General features: G+C 36.4%; 1 protein-coding gene and 1 pseudogene across 1 annotated transcript in view; one reads left to right on the forward strand and one right to left on the reverse strand.

Annotated features, from left to right (window-relative positions):
* The window catches only part of POLN (DNA polymerase nu), a 345,265-nt gene that overhangs the window by 83,794 nt on the left and 236,419 nt on the right, over positions 1-25,052 (forward strand). The window lies entirely within an intron of this gene.
* LOC122733057 lies at positions 21,005-21,119 on the reverse strand (annotated as a pseudogene).

Raw genomic sequence — 25,052 nt, forward strand, 5'->3', positions numbered from 1 at the left:
CATTTCTTAGAACACAATAATACTCCATCACAATAATATGCTACAACTTGTTCAGCCATTCCCTAAATGATGGGCATCCTTTCAATTTCTACTTCTTTGTCACCACAAAAAGAGCTGCCATAAATATTTTCAATAGTATTTAATTTTCTTCCAATTATATGTAAAGACAATTTTTAGTATGCATTTTTACAAGATTTCGAGTTCCAAATTTTTCTCCTTCCCTCCCTACCCTCCCCCTTCCTAAAATGGTAAGTGATCTGATGTTATTTTTTCATAGTGTTTTGTTTTATTTTTTTCCAATTACATGTAAAGATAGTTTTCAGCATTCATTTTTCTAAGATTTTGAGTTCCAAATTTTTCTCCTTCCCTTCCATCCCTCTCCCTTCCTAAAATGGTAAGCAATTTGATATAAGTCATATATGTGCAATCATGTGACATATTTCCATATTAGGCACCATTATGAAAGAAGAAACAGACCAAAAGGAAAAAGCCAGAAAAAATAAATAGAAAAAAGTATGCATCGATCTGTGTTCAGAGTCCATCAGTTCTTTATCTGGATGTGGATAGCACTTTCCACCATGAGTCCTTTGGAATTGTCTTGGATTAGCGTATTGATCAGAGTAGCAGAGTCTTTCACAGTTGATCATCTTTATAACATTGATGTTACTGAGCACAATGATCTCCTGCTTCTTCTCACTTCACTTTGCCTCAGTTCATATAGATCTTGCCATGTTTTTTGTGAAACTTATCTGCCTCATCATTTCTTAGAACACAATAATATTCCAACACAATAATATGGCACAACTTATTCAGCCATTCTCCAATTGATGGGTGTCCCCTCAATTTCCAATCTTTTGCTACCACAAAAAGAGCTGCTATTAATATTTTTGCACATATAGGTCCTTTTCCTTTTTTATGTATCTTTGGGATACAGACTTAGTAGTGGTTAAAGGGTATGCACAATTTAGTAGCCCTTTGGACATTGTTCCATATTGCTCTCCAGAATGGTTCAACTAGTTCACAACTCCACCAACAGTGCATTAGCATCCCAATTTTCCCGCATCCTCTTCAACATTAATCATTTCCCTTTTTTTGTCATATTATCCGATCTGATAGGTGTGAGGTGGTATTTCAGAATTGTTTTAATTTGCATTTTCTAATCAAAAGCAATTTAGAACACTTATTAATATTATAGCTTTGATTTCTTCATTTGAAAACTGCCTTTTCATATCCTTAGACCATTTGTCAATCTGGGAATGGTTTGTATTCTTATAAATTTGACTCAGTTCTCTATATATTTGAGAAATGAAACCTTTATCAGAGACACTTGTTTTAAAGATTATTTCACAGCTTTCTGCTTTCCTTCTGATCTTGGTTGTATTGGTTTTGTTTGTGTAAAAGCTTTTTAATTGAATATAATCAAAATTATCTATTTTATATTTCATAAGGTTATAAATTTATTAATTGTTTGGTCATGAGTTCATAAATCTGAGAGATAGACTATTTCTTACTCTTCTAATATGTGTGTGGTTTCACTCTTTATGTCTAAAATCATGTACCCATTTTGACATTCTCTTGGTATACAGTGTGAGATGTTTGTTTATACCTAGTTTGTGTCCTATTGTTTTCGTTTCTTTTTTTTTTTTCTTTTTCCATTTTTTCCCGCAGAGCAATGAGGGTTAAGTGACTTGCCCAGGGTCCCACAGATACTAAGTGTCAGTGTTTGAGGCAAGATTTGAACTCAGGTCCTCCTGAATACAGGGCTCGTGCTTTATCCACTGTGCCACCTAGCTGCCCCTGTTTTCCAGTTTTCTTAGCAGTTTTTGTTAAATAGTGAGTTCTTATGCCAGAGGCTGGCATCTTTGGGTTTATCAAGTACTAGCTTACTATGGTCATGGACCACTGTATCTTGTGTAGCCAATCTTTTCACTGAGTTATTACTCTATTTTTTATCTAGTACCAGATAATTTTGATAATTGCTGCTTTATAATATTGTCTGAGATCTGTTATTGCTAGACTGTTTTCCCCTATGTATTTTTTCCCACTAATTCCCTTGATATTCTTGACCATTTGCTCTTTCACACAAATTTTTTGTTACTTTTTCTAGCTCCATCAACTATTTTTTGGGGGTAATTTGATAGATATAACACTGAATAACTAAATTAGTTTAGACAGAATTGTCATTTTTATTATATTGGCTCAGCCTATCTATCTATGAGCAATTGATATTTTCCCAGTTGTTTAAGTCTAACTTTATTTGCTTGAAAAGTGTTTTGTAATTGTATTCATATAATTCCTAGGTTTGTGATGGCAGGTATACTCCCAAGTATTTTGTATTGTTAATAGTTATTTTAAGTGGAATCTCTCTTTTTGTCCCTTGTTGCTGGACTTTGGTGGTCATATAAAGAAATGCTGATGATTTATATGGGTTTATTCTTATATCCTGCAACTTTGCTAAATTTGTTAATTATTTCAGGTAGTTTTTCAGTTGATTCTCTAGAATTCTCTAAGTATACCATTGTATCATCTGCAAGAGTGGTAGTTTTATTTGTTCATTGCCTCTTTAATTCCTTCAATTTCTTTTTCTTCTTTTATTGCTATAGATAATGTTTCTAATCCAATACTGAATAACAATGATGATAATAGGCATCCTTACTTCACCCCGATCTTATTGGGAAGACTTCTAGCTTATCCCCATTATAGATAATGCTTGCTGATGGTTTTAGATAGATACTGCTTATCATTTTAAAGAACACTCCCTTTATTCCTATGCTCTATATTAGGTTTTTTTAAAGATAGGAATGGGTGCTATATTTTGTCAAAAAGTTTTTTCAGCATCTATTGAAATAATATGATTTCTGTTGGTTTTGTTATTGACATAGTCAATTGTATTAATAGTTTTCCTAATATTGAAGCCACCCTGCATTCATGGTAAAAATCCTATGCGGTCATAATGTATGATCCTTGTGATACATCGCTGTAATCATTTTGCTTGCATCATATTCTAAATTTTTGCCTCAATATTCATTAGGGAAATTGGTCTATAATTTTCTTTCTCTGTTTTAGGTCTTCCTTGTTTAGGTATCAGCACCATATTTGTGTCATAAAAGGAATTTGGTAGTATTTCTTCTTTGACTGTTTTTCCAAATAGTTTATATGGTATTGGAATTAGTCTTTCTTTAAATGTTTGGTAGAAATCACTTGTGAACCCATCAAGCCCTTGGAATTCTTTCTTTTTTTTTTTTCAGCAACAAACATTTATTTTATTTTCCAGTTACATGTAAGGGTACTTTTCAACATTCATTTTCATAAGATTTAGAGTTCCAAATTTTTCTCCCTCCCTCCCTTTCCTCCCCCCTCCACAAGATTGCAATTAGGTTATATATATATATACAATCCACAAGTGTTCTTTTTATCAGTTCTTTCTATAGGGGTGCATAGTAAGCTTCCTCATTAGTTCCTTGGGATTGTCTTGGATCATTGCATTGCTGAGAGTACTTAAGTCATTCATAATTGCTCGATGAACAATACTGCTGTCAATATGCACAATGTCCTCCCAGTTCTGCTCACTTCATTATACATCGATGTTCATTAGTCTTTCCAGGTTTTTCGGGGATCATCCTGTTTGTCATTTCCTGTAGCACAAGACCATTCCACTACAATCATATAGCACAGCTTTTTTCATAATTCCTCAATTGATGGACATTCCCTTGATTCTCAATTCTTAGCCTCCACCAAGAGTTGCTATAAATATTTTTTGTACAATTTTCCTCCCTTTTCTCTTTTTCATGATTACTATTGTTAACTGTTTCCCTTCCATCCTATTCTCTTCTCCATGATATTTATAATATTATCCATCTTCTTTCATCCTATCACTCTTCAAAAGGGATTTGCTTCTGTCTGTCCCCTCCCCCACTCTGCCCTTCCTTCTTTTGCCCCTCTCTCTTTATCCCCTTCCCCTCCTATTTTCCTGCAGGGTTATAGAGATTACTCCACCCAATTGAGTGTGTACATTAGTCCCTCCTTGAGCCAATTCTAATGAGATTGAGATCTTTGAGCCAATTCTGATGAGTGTTAGGCTCATTTACTGCCCAGATTAAATAGATTACTCCACCCAGTTGGGCGTGTGTGTATGAGTCCCTCCTTGAGGCAGCTCTGATGAGTTTAAGGTCTTTGAGCCTTTTCTGATGAGTGTAAAATTGATTTACTGCCCTGCTCCTCTCCCATCTCTTCACCCACTCCATAAGCCTTTTCTTATTTCTTTCATGTAGGATTTCACCTCTGCCCTTCCCCTCCCCCAATGAATTCCCTTCACCCCTCAATTTAACCCTAAAGATGTCATCACCTAGCTAAGTGGACAAAGCATCACCCCTGGACCCAGGGGGATCCCAGCCAAAACCCGGCCTCAGACACAAGACAATCACCCACTGTATGACCCCAGGTATGTCCCCCAGCTCCATTTTTTTTTATGGTTCTCTAGGGTCTTATAATTGGAAGTTAAATTTGCCATTCAGTTCAGGTCTTTTCATCACAAATATCTGAAAGTCTTCTTTTTCATTAAAGTCCCATTTTTTCCACTGAAAGATTATGCTGAGTTTTGCTGGGTAGGTGATTCTTGGTTGTAATCCCATTTCCTTTGCCCTTTGGAATATCATATTCCGTGCCCTCCAGTCCTTTAATGTAGAAGCTGCTAGATCTTATGCTATCCTGACTGGGGCTCCACAGTACTTGAATTCTTTCTTTTTGGCAGCTTGCAATATTTTCTCCTTGACCTGAGAGCTCTGGAATTTGTCTATAATATTCCTAGGAGTTTTCCTTTTGGGATTTCTTTCTGGTGGTGATCGGTGGATTCTTTCAATTTCTATTTTAGCTTCTGCTTCAAGAATTTCAGGGCAGTTTTCCCTGAGAATATCTTGGAAGATGGTGTCTAAGCTCTTTCCTTGATCATGGTTTTCAGGTAGATTAATAATTTTCAGATTATCTCTCCTGGACATATTTTCCAGGTCAGCAGTTTTTCCCAGAAGATATTTCACATTGCCGTCTATTTTTTTTTATTCATTTGGATTTGCTTTACTGTGTCTTTGTTTCTCATAAAGTCACTGGCTTCCATTTGTTCAATCCTAATTCTTAGGTAATTATTTTCATCAGAGAGCTTTTGTACCTCCTTTTCCATTTGACTTTTCAAGCTGTTGACTTTTTTCTCATGTCTTTCCTGCATCACCCTCATTTCTCTTTCCATTTTTTCCTCTACCTCTCTAATTTTATCTTCAAAGTCCTTTTTGAGCACCTCTATGGCCTGAGACCAATTCATATTTTTCTTGGAAGCTTTAGATATAGGGGCCCTGATGTTGACATCTTCCTCTGAGGGTGCCCCTTGGTCTTCCTTGTTACTGAAGAAGCTTTCTATGGTCCTTACCTTTCTCTGTCTGCTCATCTTGCCTTTCTTTTATTTGACTTTTAGCTCCTTAAAGTGGGGCACTATTTCCAGGCTGCAGTATCCCAAGCTTAAGAAGTCCCAGGTGGTAAGATTTAAGGAGAATCAGGTTCTTCACTTGCCCAGCCTGTTCCCTGGTCCTTAGATGACCCCAGACCAACTTGATAATCAACCAGTTTTGTGTGTTGTGGTTGTTAGCTCCAACGAACCTGTGCCCCTCCCCAACCTGGGCCACTGCTACTCGAGCCTACCTCCTGGTTCTCAGCAGGGGTATAAAATCCAAATTCTGCCTTAGCACCAGCATAGACCCCTGTAGTCTCCCCCCTGCCCAGGGCTCAGCCCTCTCACCAGACTGTGAGCTTAGTTCCAGATAACACTGGTGCTTCAGCTGATTCAGAGGCTCTGGGGGTCTGCTTCTCTGGTGAGGCCTTCCTGGGACTGGATCTGTGTCAGGGTGATGGTGGGGTTGGGTGGCTGGACTCCTGTATTAGCATAGCAGCTCCTTCCTTCTGACCTTCTAAGCCGTTCTTGGTTAGATGATTTCAGCACATTCTTCTGTGAGTTTTGCTGCTCCGGGCATTTTCCTATGGTGTTATTTGGATGTTTTTTGGAGCGATCGTGTCATGAGCTCACTGCCTTTCTTCTGCCATCTTGGCTCTGCCCCGGAATTTTTTCTTAAAGAGTTCATTAAATGGCTTCTTCAATTTCTTTTTCCAATATGGCATTAATTAGGTATTCTATTTTCTCATCTATTAATCTGGGTAATTTATGTTTTTGTAAATATTCATTGATTTAATTCAGATTATCAGATTTATTGGGATATAATTGGGCAAAATATTTCCTAATGATTACTTTAATTTCCTCACTGGTAATTTCATCCTTTTCATTTGCTGGATGTTTGGTTTTCTTTTTTCTTTTTTTTAATCAAATTGACCAATGATTCATCTATCTTTTTTTCATAAAACCAGCTCCTAGTTTTATTTATTAGTTCAATGGCTTTATTACTTTCAATTTTATTTTTCTCACCTTTGCTTTTCAGGATTTCTAATTTGATACTCAATTGGGAATTTTTAATTTGTTATTTTTCTAGGGTTTTTTTCAGTTACATTTCTAATTCATCGATCTTCTCTTTCTCTATTTTGTTGATATATGAATTTGGAGAAATAAAATTTCCCCTAAGTACTTCTTTTGCTGTATCCCATAAATGTTGGTATATCACTCATTGTTGTCATTTTCTTTAATGAAATATTTTGTTTCTATGATTTGTTCTTTGACCCACTTATTCTTTAGGATTAGATTATTTGGTTTCCAAATACTTTCAGTCTATCTTTCTCTTTCCCTTTCAAATTGCCCTTTGTTGAATATAATTTTTATTGCATTATGATCGAAAAAGAATACATTTAATATTTCTGCTTTTCTGCATTTGATTCTGAGGTTTTTATGCCCTGATACTTGGTCAGTTTCATGTGCTGCTGAGAAAAAGATGTATTCCTCTATGTTCCCATTTCTCCAAAGCTCTGTCATATCTAACTCTTCTAATATTCAATTCAACCCCTTAATTTCTTTCTTGTTTGGTTTTTGTTTGGTTTTATCATAGTCTGCTGGGTACAGTTAAGGTCCCCCACTAGTATAGTTTTTTTTTTACTAGTATAGTTTTGATGACTATTTCTTCCTGTAACTCATTTAACTTCTCCTGTAAGAATTTGGATGCTGTACCACTTGGTGCAGACATGTTTAGTATCGGTAGTATTTTATTGTCTGTGGTACCTTTTAGCAAGATGTAGTTTCCTTCCATATCTCTTTAATTAGGTCAATTTTTGCTTTTGCTTTGTCTGAGATAAGGATTGCTACCCCTGCTTTTTTACTTCAGTAGAAGTGTAATTTATTCTGCTCCAGATTTTTACCTTTATTCTATGTATTTCTTTCTCTTTCAAGTCTGTTTCTTGTAATCGATATTTTGTAGGATTTTGGTTTGATCCACTCTGCTATCCAGTTCCATTTTATTGGAGAGTTCATCCCATTCACATTCACAATTATGATTACTAACTGAGTATTTCCCTCCATCCTATATTTTCCTCCTTTTTGGCCTCTCTCTGTTTTCACCTTTTCCTTCTTCATCAGTGTTGTGCTTCTGACTACCACTTCTCCCAGCCTGTCCTCCATTATAAATATTTTTGTATCTATAGGTTCTTTTCCTTTTTCTTTGTTTTCCTTTGGATATAGACCCAGGAGTGGCATCACTAGGTCAAAAACTTGGATTTCTCTAATTAGTAGTTTTTTAGAACATATTTTTTATATGACAGTAGAGAGCCTTGATTTCTCCTTCTGAAAACTGCCTGTTCACATCCTTGGACCATTTATAAATTGGGGAATAGCTCTTATTTTTATAGATTTGACCCAGTTCTCTATATTTTTGAGAAATGAGACTTTTATCAGAAATTTGCTTTAATAATTTTTCATTTTTCAATTTTTTCATTTTCTATGGTAACTTTAACAAAATATAGTTTCCCTCACTGTTACTTTTATTTATATCTATTATTGTTTCTGCTTTGTCTGCGATCATGATTGCTACTCCTGTCTTTTTTCCTTCATCTAAAGCATATTAGGTTCTGCTCTAGCCCTTTATTTTAACTCTATGTGTTTCTTTCTCTTCAAGTATGTCTTTTGCAAACAAAGTATTATTGTATTGTGGTTTCTAATCCATTCTGCTATCCAATTCCATTTTATGGGTTAGTTCATCCCATTCCCATTCACAGTTATTATCACTAACTGTATATTTTCCTTTATCCGATTTTCTTTTGTTTATTCTTCTCACTTTCTTTTTATCCTGACCCTCCTCAAGAATCTATTTTAGGGGGCGGCTAGGTGGCGCAGTGGATAAAGCACCGGCCCTGGATTCAGGAGTTCTTGAGTTCAAATCCGGCCTCAGACACTTGGCACTTACTGGCTGTGTGACCCTGGGCAAGTCACTTAACCCCCATTGCCCTGCAAAAAAAAAAATAATAATAAATAAACATATTTAAAAAAAAAAGAGTCTATTTTACTTCTAACCACTGCTTCCCTTCCTTTTATCATCTTCTCTCTCCCATCCCCTTTCCCTCCTATTTCCTATTGGGTAAGATATATTTCTGTGGACAACGAGAATGTATGTGTGTGTATACACACACACACACACACTCACACACACACATATATATATATATATATTCTTCCCTCTTTGAACCAATTCCAATGAGAATGAGGTTCAATCATTGCTCTCCCCTGACCCATTCCCCACTCTGTCATAAAAGCACTTCCTTATGTGCCTCTTTTATGTGAGAACTGTTTTCTCATTGTACCTCTCCCTTCCTCCTTTTCCCAGACCATTTCTCTTTCTCTTCCTTTCATTTTGGAAGGGAGATCATTCCAACATGATCAACTCATACTCATACTCCCTGTCTATATAAACTTCTTTTTTTTGTTTGTTTTTGGAGGTTTTTTTGGTTGTTGTTTTTTGGTGGGGCAGTGAGGGTTAAGTGACTTGCCCAAGGTCACACAGCTAGTAAGTGTCAAGTGTCTGAGGCCAGATTTGATCTAATGAGCTAATATTTACAAAGTATGTAGTATTGTGCCTGGTACATATTAGGTGCTTTAAAATGCTTGTTCCTTTCCTCTTCCCTTCTTCCTTTCCTTAAACAGTTGTCCCACCCTCAGTTTATTTCTCTTCTCCCTCCCTTTCCCTTTTTCTTTTAAGATCATTACAATATATGGGGCAACTAGGTGGCACAGTGGATAAAGCACCAGCCCTGGATTTAGGAGGACCTGAGTTCAAATTCGGCCTCAGACATTTGATGTTTAAAATCTAAATTGTGTGGTCGCCTTTAAAATCTAAATGTGTGGTCACCTTAAATTAGAAGCTTTATGTTTTGTTTCTTCGAGGAACATGGGGTATTTCCTTGACAAAACAGTGAAAAAAAAACATGATATAATACCCTATGCTAACAAACAGTATGTTAATAACAATATAGAAGAGGGAGAAAGGGAAAGTTTGTCTAGAGGGGCGGTCCCTCACAAACTGGCGCTTTGACACTGCCTGCAGAGGGAGGGCGTCTGCAGAGAATACATGTTACAAATGGTGTATATGATAACAGAAGGGAAAAAGAAAAACAACAAAATGAAACTGTTCATTTAAAGTCTTTGATATCTTGTCTTCTTGGAGTTTATACTGTTAGAGTTTGGGGTATACCACATTGTTTTAACTGGTTCCCCAATTCTCTGCGTTCCAAAGTGGCCGGTGTTTCCAAATATATGAAGTTCTCCTCTTTGCTAGCTGTGTGACCCTGGGCAAGTCACTTAACCCTCATTGCCCTGCCCCCCCATCATTATAATATAACAGAATCATTCCTAAGCCCTCTGTTTAATTAAATTCCTCCTATGACTCCTGATGATGATAGATTTCAGAGCAGATATATGTATCATCTCCTCATATTTGAATGTAAGCAGTTTATCCTAGTTGAGTCCCGTATCATTGTTCATTCACTTTTGTCTTTTTATGTTTCTCTGAACTCTGGTGTTAAGAACTTCAAAGTTTCTGCACAGCTCTAGTCTTTTTTTTTTTTTTAAATCAGGAATGCTTGGAAATCCTCTTTCATTAAAGATTTACTTTTTCTGTGTAGGATTATATTTAGCTTTTCTGGTTAAGTTATCCTTGGGTTGTAAGGCTAGATCTTTTGCCTTCTGGAATATCATATTCCAAGCTCTCCATGTCTTTATAGTGGCGGCTGTTAAAGTGTGTGTGATCCTGACTATGTCTCCTTGGCATTTAAATTCTTTCTCTTTGGCTACTTGCAGAATTTTTTGACATGAAAACTCTGGTTATAATGTTTCCAAGAATTTTCATTTGGGGTTTTCTTTTAGGAGGCGATCAATGGATAGTTTCAACTTCCACTTCTCTCTCTGGTTCTAAGAAATCTAAGCAGTTTTCTTTTATATTTTCTTGAAATATGATTTCCAAGTTCTATTTTTTCATGGATTTCTATTCTATTTGAGGTCATTTTTTCCCTGCTAGGATTATTTTCAGTTTTGCAAGTTAAATTGTTCTTGATTATAAGCATTTATCTTTTGACTTTTGAAATACTGTATTGCAAAATTTTCTCTCCTTTATAGTAGTACCTGTCAGATTTTGTTTAATCTTTACTGTGGTATTTTGGTACCTAATAATATTTATAAAGTACTTAAAATGGTTCCTGGCACTAATAAGCCTAAGTTAAATGCTTATTTCCTTCCCACTTCTTTCTAGCTGTTTTCAGTATATTTTTTCCCCTTTGATCTGGAAGCTGTGGATTTTGGCTATATCATTCCACAAAGGTTTTATTTTGGAGTTTATTTCAGTAAATTACCAGTGGATTCTTTCTACTTTCAATTTGTCCTCTGGTTGTAATAAATAAAGGAAGTTTTTGTTTATGATTTCTTGAAATATGGTATAGCAATTTTGTTGTTGTTCGTGGTTTTCTTGTAGTCTATTTATTTGTACATCATTATTTGACCTTTTCTAGGTTACTTGTTTTTCATAGTTGATGCCTATATTTTTTCTGTCTTTTGATTCTATTCTAATATTTCTTCTTATCTCAGTCAGCGTGTTCAATCTGATCTGGTCTCATTTTCAGGGAGAGTTGTTCTTGGGTAGTTTTTGACCCCCTCTTCTAAGCTATTCTCTTTTCAGATCTTTATTCCAGAGCTCTTTTTTCACTTATAATTCTATTATTTTTATCACTGCCTTAATTTCTTCCAAATATTCTTATAGTCCTTGTGGCCAAGTGATTTTACTTTTCTTAGAGATTCTACTTGTAGTTATTGTAGAATTACAGTATGTTTTTCTTCTGGGTTTATCTCTTAAGTATCTCTTAATCTATAATATTTCCACAAAGTGTCTTCTTCTGTTTACCTATATCTCGAGCCTCTGTTCCTGGCACAATTGCAGACTTCTGACCCATTTACCTGCAGTTGTTTAGGTTTTTCTTCTAGTACCATCACCTTCTTGCTCTATCTATTTTCCATTCCTGGACTGGATTAGGGATTGATATTTTTCTCTGACTTTCTTGATCATTTTTTACTCTCTGGTGCTATTTTTAGACCATTGCTAATTTGATCATTTTTTTTTTTAATTTTAGTGAGGCAATTGAGGTTAAGTGACTTGCCCAGGGTCACACAGCTAGTAAGTGTTAAGTGTCTGAGGCCAGATTTGAACTCAGGTACTCCTGACTCCAGGGCCGGTGCTCTATCCACTGCGCCACCTAGCTGCCCCGATCATATTTAAAATAAGAATAAATACAGTTAGAGCAAAGCCACAAATGATCTTATGACATCTATAATGGGAAAAAGAGGTCTTTTTTCTTTTTCTCTGGATATTAGCTGTGTGAAAAGTTTCCAGATAACTGAGTTCAAGACTGGCAAGATATTCCTGCATATAGAAACATAAACATAAAAAAACCCAACCAAACAAAAAGCAACCTAGGATATTTTTACAGTTAGATGCAGGTTTCTCTTAAATAGTGTTAAAGACAGAAAACTTTACTAAAACATTAAAACAATTTAATATATAATTTTACATGTAATGTTATGGAATTGTCTGTTGAATAAAACCATTTCACTTTTTTTCATTTAGTTTGTTCTTCCACATTTCTGTTCATGTGTTATAAGTAATTACTTTTAAAATTTTAAGCATTTTTTAATTTAAAAAAAAAATCACCATATTTGAAATTTGAGAGGTTAATTTATGACTGCTTGTGTGACTTTTGAAAAGTTGCTTTCCCCGGGGGCAGCTAGGTGGTGCACTGGGTAAAGCACTGGCCCTGGATTCAGGAAGACCTGAGTTCAAATATGACCTCAGACACTTGAGACTTACTAGCTGTGTGACCTTGGGCAAATCATTTAACCCTCATTGCCTTCCTCCCCCCAAAAAAAGAAAGAAAAGAAAAGTTACTTTCCCTCTCTGAGTCTCAGTTTCCTTCCCTATTAAATGGCACAGTTAAACTTATATGGTTGCAAAGGCACTCTCCATCCTAAGGTCCAGTGACATTTGGCCTGTATTAGTGGAAGTGGGAACTAGGGAAGAGAGGCTCTGTTATAGTAAGGTGGGTTTCATGGTGTTTTACTATTTTCACACAGCTAAGTGTTTGAATTAAGATGTTATTGCTATCAATTATCCCACAAAATTTTAGATGATCTCCACTCTAGAAATTTGTGGTGGTCTTTTTAGCTTGGTTTTTAACTTCTGCAGTGTTCTAGCGATAGCAGACCAAAGATGATGGATGTTGAGTTGTTTTTAGGTAAGAGGAACCTAGGATTAGTTGTTGAACCTAGGTTCTATTGTTAGTTTAGGTCAAAGGCTATTTTGATACTTTTATGGATGCATATGGATCACACTACTGAACATTGTTTTATTTTTTAAAATATCAGCAGTACTAGAATTGGTATATTATATTCACATTCCTTGAATTAATTCTTTGTTGAAATCATTAGTGATTCATTTAACAGAAATGAAAAAGGTAACATTGGTGATATAAATTATCTAAAAAGAAATTTAAAACTCTCTTTTTTTTTTGGTGGGGCAATAAGGGTTAAGTGACTTGCCCAGGGTCACACAGCTAGTAAGTGTCAAGTGCCTGAGGTCAGATTTGAACTCAGGTCCTCCTGAATCCAGGGCCGGTGCTTTATCCACTGCACCACCTAGCTGTCCCTAAAACTCTCTTTCTAAGGGGACAAATATCTCAGCTACTGGGGAAAAAACAAACTAAGATTTTAGGGATGGATATGAGTACCCTGCTTCCAAACTATGTTCCTAGAAGATGGTATAGCAGTGTCATCTTTTGGAAAAGGTATACATATTTTCTGCATCAATACCAAATTATACTACCATAATGCTGATCAACTGCCTTGAAATGCATGTCATTTTTCAAGGAAAATGGTTTAACAGATAGGATAGCTTAACCACATCAGTTAGAGAAAAGCAACTTAAATTCACATTTTTGAGAAGTAAAAGACATCCTTCAAATCCTATGAAACTAGATGACTAAAGCTAAAGTGCCCACATTTAATAAAATTCAGTGCCAGTCACAGGAAAAAGCCTGCGAATCAATCTATTGTTTATAATTAATAAAAAAATAAACATTATGTATCAGACACTTATTAGCTGTGTGACCCTGGACAAGTCACTTAATGCTGTTTGCTTCAGTTTCTTCATCTGTAAAATGAGCTGGAGAAGGAAATGGCAAACCACTCTAGTATCTTTGCCAAGAAAACTCCAAATGGGGGTCATGAAGAGTTAAACTGAAAAATGACTGAACAGCAAATTTACTATGTACCATGTCTTCCACCAAGGGGTTTACATTCTACTAAGGAGATACATTTCCATAAATAAGTAAACACAGGATATTTATATGTATTGAGTGTAAATGGGGGAACTTGCTCTGATCAGTTCTAGCTAGATGCCATGGGAGATTCCTGGAGCTGTGCCCTTTCCAATGACATTTTTGCTCTGGTCCTTACCAGTAGGCCCCTTTATAAAAGACCTGCAAAACCAGAGGTTTCTAGTTGGGTTTCATGTGTTCCCCACACCTGAAGAAGTAACTGTCTCAGAATTTGTCACTTATACGGGAAGAGATAACTGCTTATTTTTTGTTTGTTTTGTGGGGCAATGAGGGTTAAGTGACTTGCTCAGGGTTACACAGCTAATAAGTGTCAAGTGTCTGAGACTGGATTTGAACTCAGGTACTCCTAAATCCAGGGCCAGTGCTTTATCCACTGCACCACCTAGCTGCTCCAGAGATATCTGCTTGTTAAACTATAAAAGGAATGCCTCCACCCTCTGGAGCTCTCTCTCTTCTTCCTGTGAACTTGCAACCAATCAGGAGATGAGAGTAGAGTTAGCCATGACCTTTCTTTGAAAGATGAAAATGAAAATTTTCATTCTAGAACTGTTTTAACAATAGATCAACAAGAATAACAATAACAATAAGAAAAACTAGAGTGGGGATGGAGAGAACATGCATCCATTCTTTAGCTATAACTTTATAAATCTCCTGTACTTCCTGCTGTGAGGCAATACTGCATGTTGTGAGCAAAAAGAGCTACAACAATAGGGCCCTGAAATGAGAAAAAGGGGAAGACTAGAAAAAGGAAGAAGCAGAAGAAGATTGTAGTGGTCAATCCATAAATCTCTGTATTTGTAGGATAGTTAGGGAAAATAAAATGGAAGATAGGACAGAAAGTTCCTTCAAAATCCAGGTTGCCTCCTACTTTTGTGAACTCCCTTGACCATCCCCACCACCTTGCTCCCCTCCTCCAACCACCTCAGGTAGAAGAGAACATTTCTTCCTAAAAATTTCTGTGTAACTTCTTTTCTATACCACTCAATTGGAATTTATTTACTGCCTGGTTTTGTTCATTGTGTTGTAGTATCTCTCCAAATAGAATGTATGTTAGACTGTGCGGGTACCAACATTGGAAAACTTTTCACTTTTGTGAAACATACAAATAGAGTTTAAAAGGATGTAATTGCTAAAGTGTGGAGTGATGAATGGGGGAAGGAGGGAAAGGCATTTATATAGTACCTACTATGTGCTAGGCACTGGGCACTTTGCAAATATTATCTCTTTTGATCTTCATAATAACTACCTCTATGAGTTGGTGGTATGATTTGAGAAATGAAACTTTTATCAAAGATCTTAGGGGAAAACAACATGAAAACAACTAAGTACAAACAAAATACGTACAAGTTATGTTGTGTATAAATCAACAGAGGAAAACATTAGGGGAGAGCAGAAAGGGTTTCTTATAAAAAGTGAGATTTTAAAGCTGGGACTTGAAGGAAACCAAGGTGGCCAGGAAATTGAAGTGAGGAGGGAGAGAATTCCTGACATGGGGAACAGCCAGTGAAAATGAAGAGATGGGAGGTGGAATGTCTTGTGATGATCAGTAAGGAGGCCAGTGTCATTGTATCACAAGTTACATGGAGGGGAGTAAGATCTAAGAACACTGGAAAGGAGGGAGGAGACCAGGTCATAAAGGGTTTTAAATGCCAAATTTTATATTTTATATATGATCTTGGAGGTGATAGGCAGCCACTGGAATTTATTGAATAAGAGGGTGACATGGTTAGACCTATGTTTTAGGAAGATAACTTTGACAGCTGAATGAAGGATAGACTTTAGTGAGGAGCCTTGGGGCAGAAAGACCAATCATTGGCTCTACTGTGAGGTGATGAGGGCCTGAATCAGGTTAGTGATAGAGTCACAATAAATAAGGGGATATAATAGAAATGTTATGAAAGTGAAATCTACAGGACTTGGGAATAGATTGGATAGGGATGGTGAGAGAATAGGGAGTTGCAACCTAGTTTGCAAGTCTGGTGCTAGAAGGATGTTGGTACCCTCATCAGTGTTAGAAATGTTTGGAAGGGAGAAGGAAGGTTTGAAGGAAAGATAATGAGTTCTGTTTTGAACATGTTGAGTTTAAAATGTCTATGGGACATCCAGTTTGAGACATACAATAAACGGTTGAAAATGTGAGCTGGGAGGTCAGGAGAGAGATTAGAGCTAGATAAGAAGATTTAACAATCATCTGCTTAAAGGTGGGAGTTCACCAAGTGAAATGGTATAGAGGGAAAAAACAAGCCCAGCACAGAGCCCTGGGTAACACCTATCAGTAGTGTGATTGACTTGGACGAAGATCAAGCAAAGGAGACTAAGAAGACCTGGTCTGAAACGTGGAAGTAGAATCAGATAGAGTAGTGAGTATCACAGAAAACTAGTGAGAAGAGATTATCAAGGGAGAAGAGGGCATAACTGACAGTGTAGTCACCTACAGTTATACTTAGATCTCCATCAGTACAAATCACAACCCTTTCATATCTTTTTTGCCTCATGAGCTTCTCTGCCATGTCTTTCTTTAAGTTCTCTATAAGGGGTCCAATCGATTCTTTGGAAGGCTTTCTTTAGTTCTTTTAATATGTTGGAAGTACCAATATAGCTTTCGGTCTGCCCAGCTATTGTTTCTCATTCTCATTACATGATCATCCCACATGTTTTTCTGATCATATGTGTTTTCAGTGATGCATTTATGCTACTTTTTGTACACAAGTTAAATTTGGTAATTTGCTACAGTCCACTTAAGCCCATCATGTTTATTTTCATTGCCATTTTTGTCACTTCCAATTTTGATTCTTCCAAGAAAATTTCTTCTTCCCTCCCTGCTCCTTCCCTTCCTCCTTCCCTCCATCGTTTTCTCTCTCTCTCTCTCTCTCTCTCTCACACACACACACACACACACACACACACACAACCATGCACACACATACACATACACACACACTTCCTCCAAAGGTCATAGACTTTTCACATTTTTTACTAAATCCTATTAACAAAGTATATACAATTAATGATTTTAAGCAATGTTTCTTTTTAATAGTGAAAAAGATTCTGTAAGCTATAAGACAATGTTTTTATTATGATGCTTCTACAGATTGCAGTTAACAGAGATAAAAATATGGGTTTTGTTTTATGTTCTTACATTTTCACAGGCGTTTTAAAAACTGTGCGTAATATGTTTTCACTTCTAAGATGCTGAAGTGACATAGCAGTTTTTAAAAGCTTCAAGTGCCTGAAACCTAATTGGCTCTCTATCAGCTGAAGCATGGTTGGCCCAGGAGAGAGAAGATGTAAGGTACACAGAACAGTGCTTGCATCCAGTGAGTAGGAGGAGAATCTGTCTCATTTCACACACACAGAAAACCACAGATTCCACAAAAAGGAAAATAGCGACGGCACAAGAACAAAGTAATTATCTCAGCAACAAAAGCAGTTTTAAAAAATTAGCCTTACCTGAAAGCTTTGCAAGCAGAACACTGTATTGGTAAGTGTTCTTCATTGGTCTGAACAACCCATAGCCACTCCTAAATTACTCTCTTTTAGCTGTGTCATCCCCTCTACCTCCCACGCATGGAGTTCCTACCTGGCAGCAACATTCCTGTAATTCATGCTGTGTGGATAACTTTAAAATAAGCCAAGAACTAAGAGAAAAGAGTTTTACATGAATGCATGTGCACGTACATGCATGAAATACCCCTGTGTGAATGTATATGTGTGTGGGGGGGGGCGGGGGTTGTGTAGTGTGTTGGTGTTGGGTCCTCATATTCTATTAAAATGTAGAATGAGGCATGTTTTTGGTTGTGACTGATATGGGAATTTGCTTTGCTAGACTATGCAAATTTATTGTGAGAGTTTTTGTTTTTTATGGATAGTAAGAGGAAGAAATAATAATTGTTTGTAATAAATCAGTATTTTAAAAAATAAGTGAGACTAATGCATTGTTGGTGGAATTGTGAACTGATCCAACTATTCTGGAAAGCAATTTGGAACTATGCCCAAAGTCCTATGGGACTGTGCATACCCTCTGACCCAGTAATACCACTACTAGATCTGTATCACAAAGAGATCATAAAAAGGGGGAAAGGGCCCACATCTACAAAAATATTTATAGCAGATCTCTTTGTGGTGTCAAAGAATTGGAAATCGAGGGAACACCCATCAATTGGGGAATGGCTGAACAAGTTGTGGTATATGAATGTAATGGAATATTATTGTGCTGTAAGAAATGATGAGAAGGCAGATTTCAGAAAAACCTGGAAAGACTTAAGTGGACTGATACTGAGTGAAGTGAGCAGAACCAGGAGAAGATTGTACACAGTAACAGCAACATTGTGTGATGATCAACTGTGATAGACTTGGCTCTTCTCAGCAGTGCAATGACCCAAGACAGTTCCAAAGAACTCATGATGGAAAATGTTCTCCACATCCAGAAAAAAAGAATCGTGGATTCTGAATACAGATTTAACCATACTGTTTCTACTTTTTTTGGAGGTTTTTCCCTTTTGTTCGGATTCTTCTTTCACAACATGCAGAAATATGTTTAATGTGATTGTACATATATAACCTTTATCAGATTGCTTTCTATTTTGGGGAAGGGGGAAGGAAGGGAGAGAGGGAGAAAAATTTGGAACTAAAAATCTCATCAAAACAAATGTTGAAAACTGTCTTTACATGTAACTGGAAAATAATAGAATACTTTTATGATTAAAAAAAATAAGAGAGAAGTATCAGCTCATATCTCTTTGGTCAAGCTGAGTCATACGTTCACTGCATTTAGTTTCTTTTGTTTTTTTGTTCTTTCCATTTATATTGTTGTAGTCATTGTGTATATTGTTTTCATGGTTCTGCTTATTTCATTCTGTATTAATTCATCTGAGTCTTTCCATGCTTCTTTGTGTTCATAAGGCTCATTGTTTCTTGCAACACAGTAATCCATTATATTCACAATTTGTTTATCCATTCTCTAATCAATGAGCATATGATTTTTTTTCTTTTTTTTTCTTCCACAAAAAAGCCATGCTGGGAATATTTTGGTACATATGGGTGGGGCCTTTCTTTTTATCACTAACCTCCTTGGGGTATGTAACTAGTAGTGGGATCTTTGGGCCAAACAGTATGAACATTTCAGCCAATTGCTTGGCATAATTTCAAATTGTTTTCCAGAATAGTTGAACTAATTCCTGTTCTATAAACAATGCATTATTGTCCCTATCTTTCCACAGCCCCTCCAATGTTGAGTATTCCCATCTTTTGTAGTAACCAGTGTTCTGCTTACAAAGTGAAAACTCAAGGTGGTTTTGATGTGTGTCTCTCTTATTATTAGTGATTTGGGAAATTATTTTATATGGATGTTAATAGTTCACAATTCTTTTTTTTTTTTTTTTGATGAGGCAATTGGGGTTAAGTGACTTGCCCAGGATCACACAGCTAGTAAGTGTCAAGTGACTGAGGCCAGATTTGAACTCAGGTCCTCCTGACTCCAGGGCCAGTGCTCTATCCACTGTGCCACCTAGCTGCCCCAATAGTTTACACTTCTTTTGAGAATTATTTGTTCATATCCTGCTGCTACTTAACTATTACAGAATAGCTTTTAGTAATATATTTTTGTTAGTTACTTATATAAATGTCTTGGTTATATGCCAAATATGGTTAGGTAGGTGTCTAATACACATATAGTTGCCCTTTGTGTGGCACAGTAGATGATCCAGAATCTGGCCCACCTTATCTCTGGGGGAGGCTGTGATTTGCACCTTTGGGGAGAATATGAATATTGATACAATTCAATTGCTCCAGAAATATGTCTAATAAATTGGTCATAGGACAAAAATCTCACCTTTAAGTACTAACAGTTAATTTATTTTTATAGACAGTCCCAAAACTCATTGAGTCTTTTTTTTTTTTGGCGGGGCAATGAGGGTTAAATGACTTGCCCAGAGTCACACAGCTAGTAAGTGTTAAGTGTCTGAGGCCGAATTTGAACTCAGGTTCTCCTGAATCCAGGGCCGGTGCTTTATCCACTGCACCACCTAGCTGCCCCCTCATTGAGTCTTTTTTTTTTTTTTTTAGGGAGGCAATTGGGGTTAAGTGACTTGCCCAGGGTCACACAGCTAGTAAATGTTAAGTGTCTGAGGCCGGATTTGAACTTAGGTACTCCTGACTCCAGGGCCGGTGCTCTATACACTGCGCCAGCTAGCTGCCCCCCTCATTGAGTCTTAATATTCTCTACACTCTTTCAGCTCTGCTACTATCACAGTAAAAAGGTTGGAGGGTAGGGGACCAAGTATATAGGGCACTTTGTATTTTAATTTGTTCCATCAAATAATTTATTAGCAAATGGCTAAAGTACTGGTGATGAGCCTTTCTGTATTTATTGTCCTCGGCAAGCTTATGTTAACATACTAGAAAATGAGAGGATTAATGAGTTGAGACAGCAAGTTTAAAAACGAAACCACTAGAAAATAGTAACTACAAAAAACCCCACAAAAAAACCTCTTAAAAATCAAAGGAGAAATAAATAAAATTTAAAATGAAAATTTCATAGAACTGATAAAAACAAAAGCTTTTAACAAAATTTGACAAATTCAATAAACTATTTGCTAATTTTATTTTAAAAAGGAAAATCTAATTCCCAAAAAAACCCAAAATAACAAACAAGAGGAGTTCACAATGAATATAAGGAAAAAGATATTTATCAGATACAAATATACACAATTATATTGCAGCAAAACTGATAATATAGAAGAAATGGATGCTTTCCATCTCTTTCGGATTTGAACTCAGGTCCTCCCGAATCCAGGGCCGGTGCTTTATGCACTGTACCACCTAGATGTCCCCAGTATTCTGTTTTTGGAAAGAACTTCTGGAAAAACTGGAAAGCATTTTGGTAGAGAACAGGTTTAAGGGGGCAGCTAGGTAGTACAGTGGATAAAGCACTGGCCCTGGATTCAGGAAGGCCTGAGTTCAAATCCGGCCTCAGACACTTGACATTTACCAGCTGTGTGACCTTGGGCAAGTCACTTAACCCCCATTGCCCCACCAAAAAAACAAACAAACAAAAATAGAAAACAGGTTTAGATCAGTATCTTGCATCATGTATTACAATGAGCTCCAAATGAATAAGGGTCTTAAACACAGAAGATCACATTATAAAACTAAAGATGAATGAAAAAAAGTCCCTTCAACAGTCTCTTCACGAATTTGCGTGTCATCCTTGTGCAGGGGCCATGCTAATCTTCTCTGTATCATTCCAATTTTAGTATATGTGCTGCCTAAGCGAGCACCCTCCAACAGTCTCAAGACACACCTCCAACAGTCTCAAGTCATATTTTTCTCACATATGCTGTCTGCAGTTCTCTCACATATGCTATCTGAGGTTTCCTCATTCAATCAGGAGTTTCATCTTCCTCTGAAGTATCACAGGTCTGTCCCTCAGGAAAATTGTCCTAGGCTCTAGAAGAAGAAGGGCCTGCTATGGCGCTCACTTTCATAGCATTGATGTTCTCATCAAAATATACTGTGATAGTGGAGGAGAGATATTGTCTTCATTACAAAAAGAGGAAATGAGGAATAGAAAACTTAAGTCTTGAATCTTTACCATGAATTAGTGGCAAATTAGGAAACCCAATACAGAAAGCTTCTTCTTCATCTGTGATTTGTTTTTGTTTGTTTGTTTGTTTTTTGTTTTTTACAGAGTTCATATTTGGGCTTGTGAAATGAATGAATCTTGGCATGACCTATACATTTCATTCATCTTAATGATTGATATGATTGGTTGGCTATTGATGATTTAGTATCAGTCATGAAGCTGGCCAAAGTGAATACTGTGGCTGTAGTTCAATTTGTTTCCTACTAATAAATTCAGTCTTAGAGCTGTGTGGTATTTATTTCTTGTTTGAATAATTGCATAAAAGCATAAAGTACTAGGTGATCAGATGAAATAAATACTACTTTCTCTGAGGACTCCTTTAGCTGAATCCTAAAAATCTTGTTATATTGTTTCTTTATCATTTTCTTTCACATAATTATCAGTTTTTTCCATGATTTGTTCTTTGACTTACTCAGTATTTAGGATTTCATTGTTAAAACCTCATTTGAATTGGTATCTTTTGTTTGTGATCCTTGAACCAATTATTTTTATTGTGATATTATTTGTAAAGGATATATTTAATATTTCCATCTTTTTACATTTTTTGCAATATTTCTGTGCCTTAATACATGTTTAGTTTTCATTAAAGGTCCATATAGTGCTGAGAAATAGATATATATTTTTATGGTTACATTTAAAAGATGCCATAAGTCTTTCAACTCTTGTTTCTCCAGAATTTTCTCTGTTCTATATTTTCTTTTAAAAAAATATTTCTGTAAACTTATCCAAAACTAAGAGAGGAATGTTGAGATCTCTTATCACTATTGTGTATCACTATTACTGTCTTTGTATGCGTTTAGCTCAGTTAATATTTCCTTTATGAATTTGGATATTATATATATATATTTATATGGTTGATGTTAATATATGTTTAATACTGATATTGGATTATTGTCTACTGTTTCTTTCATCATGATGTACTTTCCTTGTTTGGTTTTTTTTATTTTTTGAATCTTTGTTTTTGCTTTGTCAGATAGCATGATTGCAAATCCTGCTTTTTGATGCAAAGTAAATTTTTTCCAGCCCCAATAAAACAAAAAATGGTGACAGATTGTGGTGTTTTGTTTTCTTATACAATCTGTCACCATTTTTTGTTTTATTGGATCATTTAATCCATTTATATTTCTTTTTTCTTTTCTTTTTGCAGGGCAATGAGGGTTAAGTGATTTGCCCAAGGTCACACAGCTAGTAAGTGTCAAGTGTCTGAGGCCGGATTTGAACTTGGGTCCTCTTGAATCCAGGGCCAGTGCTCTATCCATTGTGCTACCTAGCCACAAACAAAAGCTGCCCTTAATCCATTTATATTTAACGTTATAAGAGTTTGGTTTATGTTTTCTTCCATTTTTCTTTGAAGGTTTTCAAGTCATGATTTTCCCATCTTCCTCTGTAAACACAGTACAGTGCCTCTTCAGTTACTTTAGCTTACTCTTTTTCAACTGGACCTATTCGAGGGCAGCTAGGTGGTGCAGTGAATAAAGCACTGGCCCTGGATTCAGGAGGACCTGAGTTCAAATACAGCTTCAGACACTTGACACTAGCTGTGTGACCCTGGGCAAGTCACTTAACTCTCCCTTGCCTCTCCCCACCCCACAAATTCTGCTCTCACATTTCTCATTTCTCTTTTAAACCACTCAGTGTATTGTCATTTCATGATCTCCTTAATATCCATAGTATCCTCTATCTCATCAGATGTTCAATCATTTTCCTTTGTTTTAAATTGTTTATTCATAGGTGCCTGAATTGGTTTACTAGATCTGCAAGGTCATATTTCCTTCTGCTGGTAGTGTTTTCCCTGTTCATTTATCTGCTCCAGTGTCTTTGAGTTTTCTTCCTCTTAAGATCCTTGGTAATTTCATTCTTTCCCCCCTTAAATTCCTTTTTGCTAACTTTTGGACTCTCTCCCCTCCGGTGTTGTTTTCTCTGGGACATGGATGTCAGCACTAGAAAATTCCAAGTTCCCTAGACTCAATCTCTTCCCTAAGTGACTTTTTGGAAAATAAAACTGATTCCATTTGGATGCTGAGCTCTTTCTCTGAGGCTTAGTGTAGTGTCACACAGCACCCAGACTCCTCCCCCCCACACACACACTTGGTGTCCTTAACTGTTCTTTGGTTTGTCAGTTATTTGGCCCACAGAACACTGCCACACTGCTGCTAATTGCATCCTGGGCAAATTTCTACCATTTGGCATTTGTATCTTCATGACACTAGAAGGAAATAGGGGTCAGGGTGTGGAGTTGAGTTCTATACAAGCTCAGAAGTATCTTGCCCCCTTTTCTCTGTTCCTCTGCTCTCCTCTAGAGCTCTGTTTTAGTATGGAATAATGCTGTGATGTTGGCTATTATGGTTTCAACAAATTTCTGTATTTTGGGAGTTTTGAATCTCCTTAGCACTGGAGAGGAGGTGAAGATCAGTGTCTGATATTGCATTGTATTGCAAGTCCATGGGTTAGGTCAGCTAGTTCAGCATTACTGTCAGGAGCATGGCAGGAAGTGGAAGAAGGGTACTTAGTAAGCTTGAATTAATTATTAGTTCATGGACTTTTTACCTTCTTTGAGTTCTTGGTGTCCTAGATCATAAAAAAATGTGAAATTGTTTTATCTCTGGAATGTAATTTCTATTTTGGAGAGTTTGAGAGGTCATTGAGGATGAGAGAAAATATCTAGTCCACAATCTTATTTGTTATTTTACCCCAGAAATACTGCTTTCTAGCAGAGGTTTGGAGAAGGAGAAAGAAGAGGGCATGACTGCCACAGAAAACTCTAGAGAATATGAGGTATCTGAGCTTGGCCTTGAGGGATGGGTAAGATGTAGACATCATGGGAATTTTGAGATGGAAGAGGCCATATATATCATCTACTCCAAGCCCTTTATTTTATAGATAAAAAACCTAAAGTATACCAAAGGGAAGTGACTTCTTCAGGGTCATTCACTTGACACCACTTTTCAGTTAATAACCAGAAGCTCAGTGATTATAATCCAGGTTCTCTGTCTGGATACCCACTGTTCTTTCAGTAAACCATGATATGAGGGAGAGTCAGGAAGGGCATTTTAGACATAGATCCCAGTGCTAGCAAAGTCACACAGAGAGCCATTACTATATGGTTTTTGTCTTGATTTTAAGACAAAGTTTTCTTGGAAGAAATGAGTAAAAATATTAGAGATACTGCATAGAAATGAAATATCTCTTAGAACACAAACTACCAAAAGAAATATGGTGTCAATTTTTATAGAAGAGGCAAAAAGATATGGGAGGTGAGTCTCATCAGTTCATTTTAACTTGATGTTAAAAATTTCAATCAGATTCTGTAACATCATCTGTATGCTTTAGAGCATTTATAGGAATTCCAATGACTATTATTGACATATCTTAAAATACTTCACACAGTATGAGTGAGAGAGCCTGAAATAAAAAAGTAAACTAGTTCTTGATTTTTTCTGAGGATTGGCCCTCTTCCTGATTTATCTGAAAGTTGCAGTGGAAGGAGAACTAGACTTAAAGTAAAAAGATTTGCATTCAAATCCCAACTGTACCACTTACTATCATTATAACTTTGGGCAGATGACAC

Source organism: Dromiciops gliroides, chromosome 6, assembly GCF_019393635.1.
Source record: "Dromiciops gliroides isolate mDroGli1 chromosome 6, mDroGli1.pri, whole genome shotgun sequence".
Lineage (NCBI taxonomy): Eukaryota > Metazoa > Chordata > Mammalia > Microbiotheria > Microbiotheriidae > Dromiciops > Dromiciops gliroides.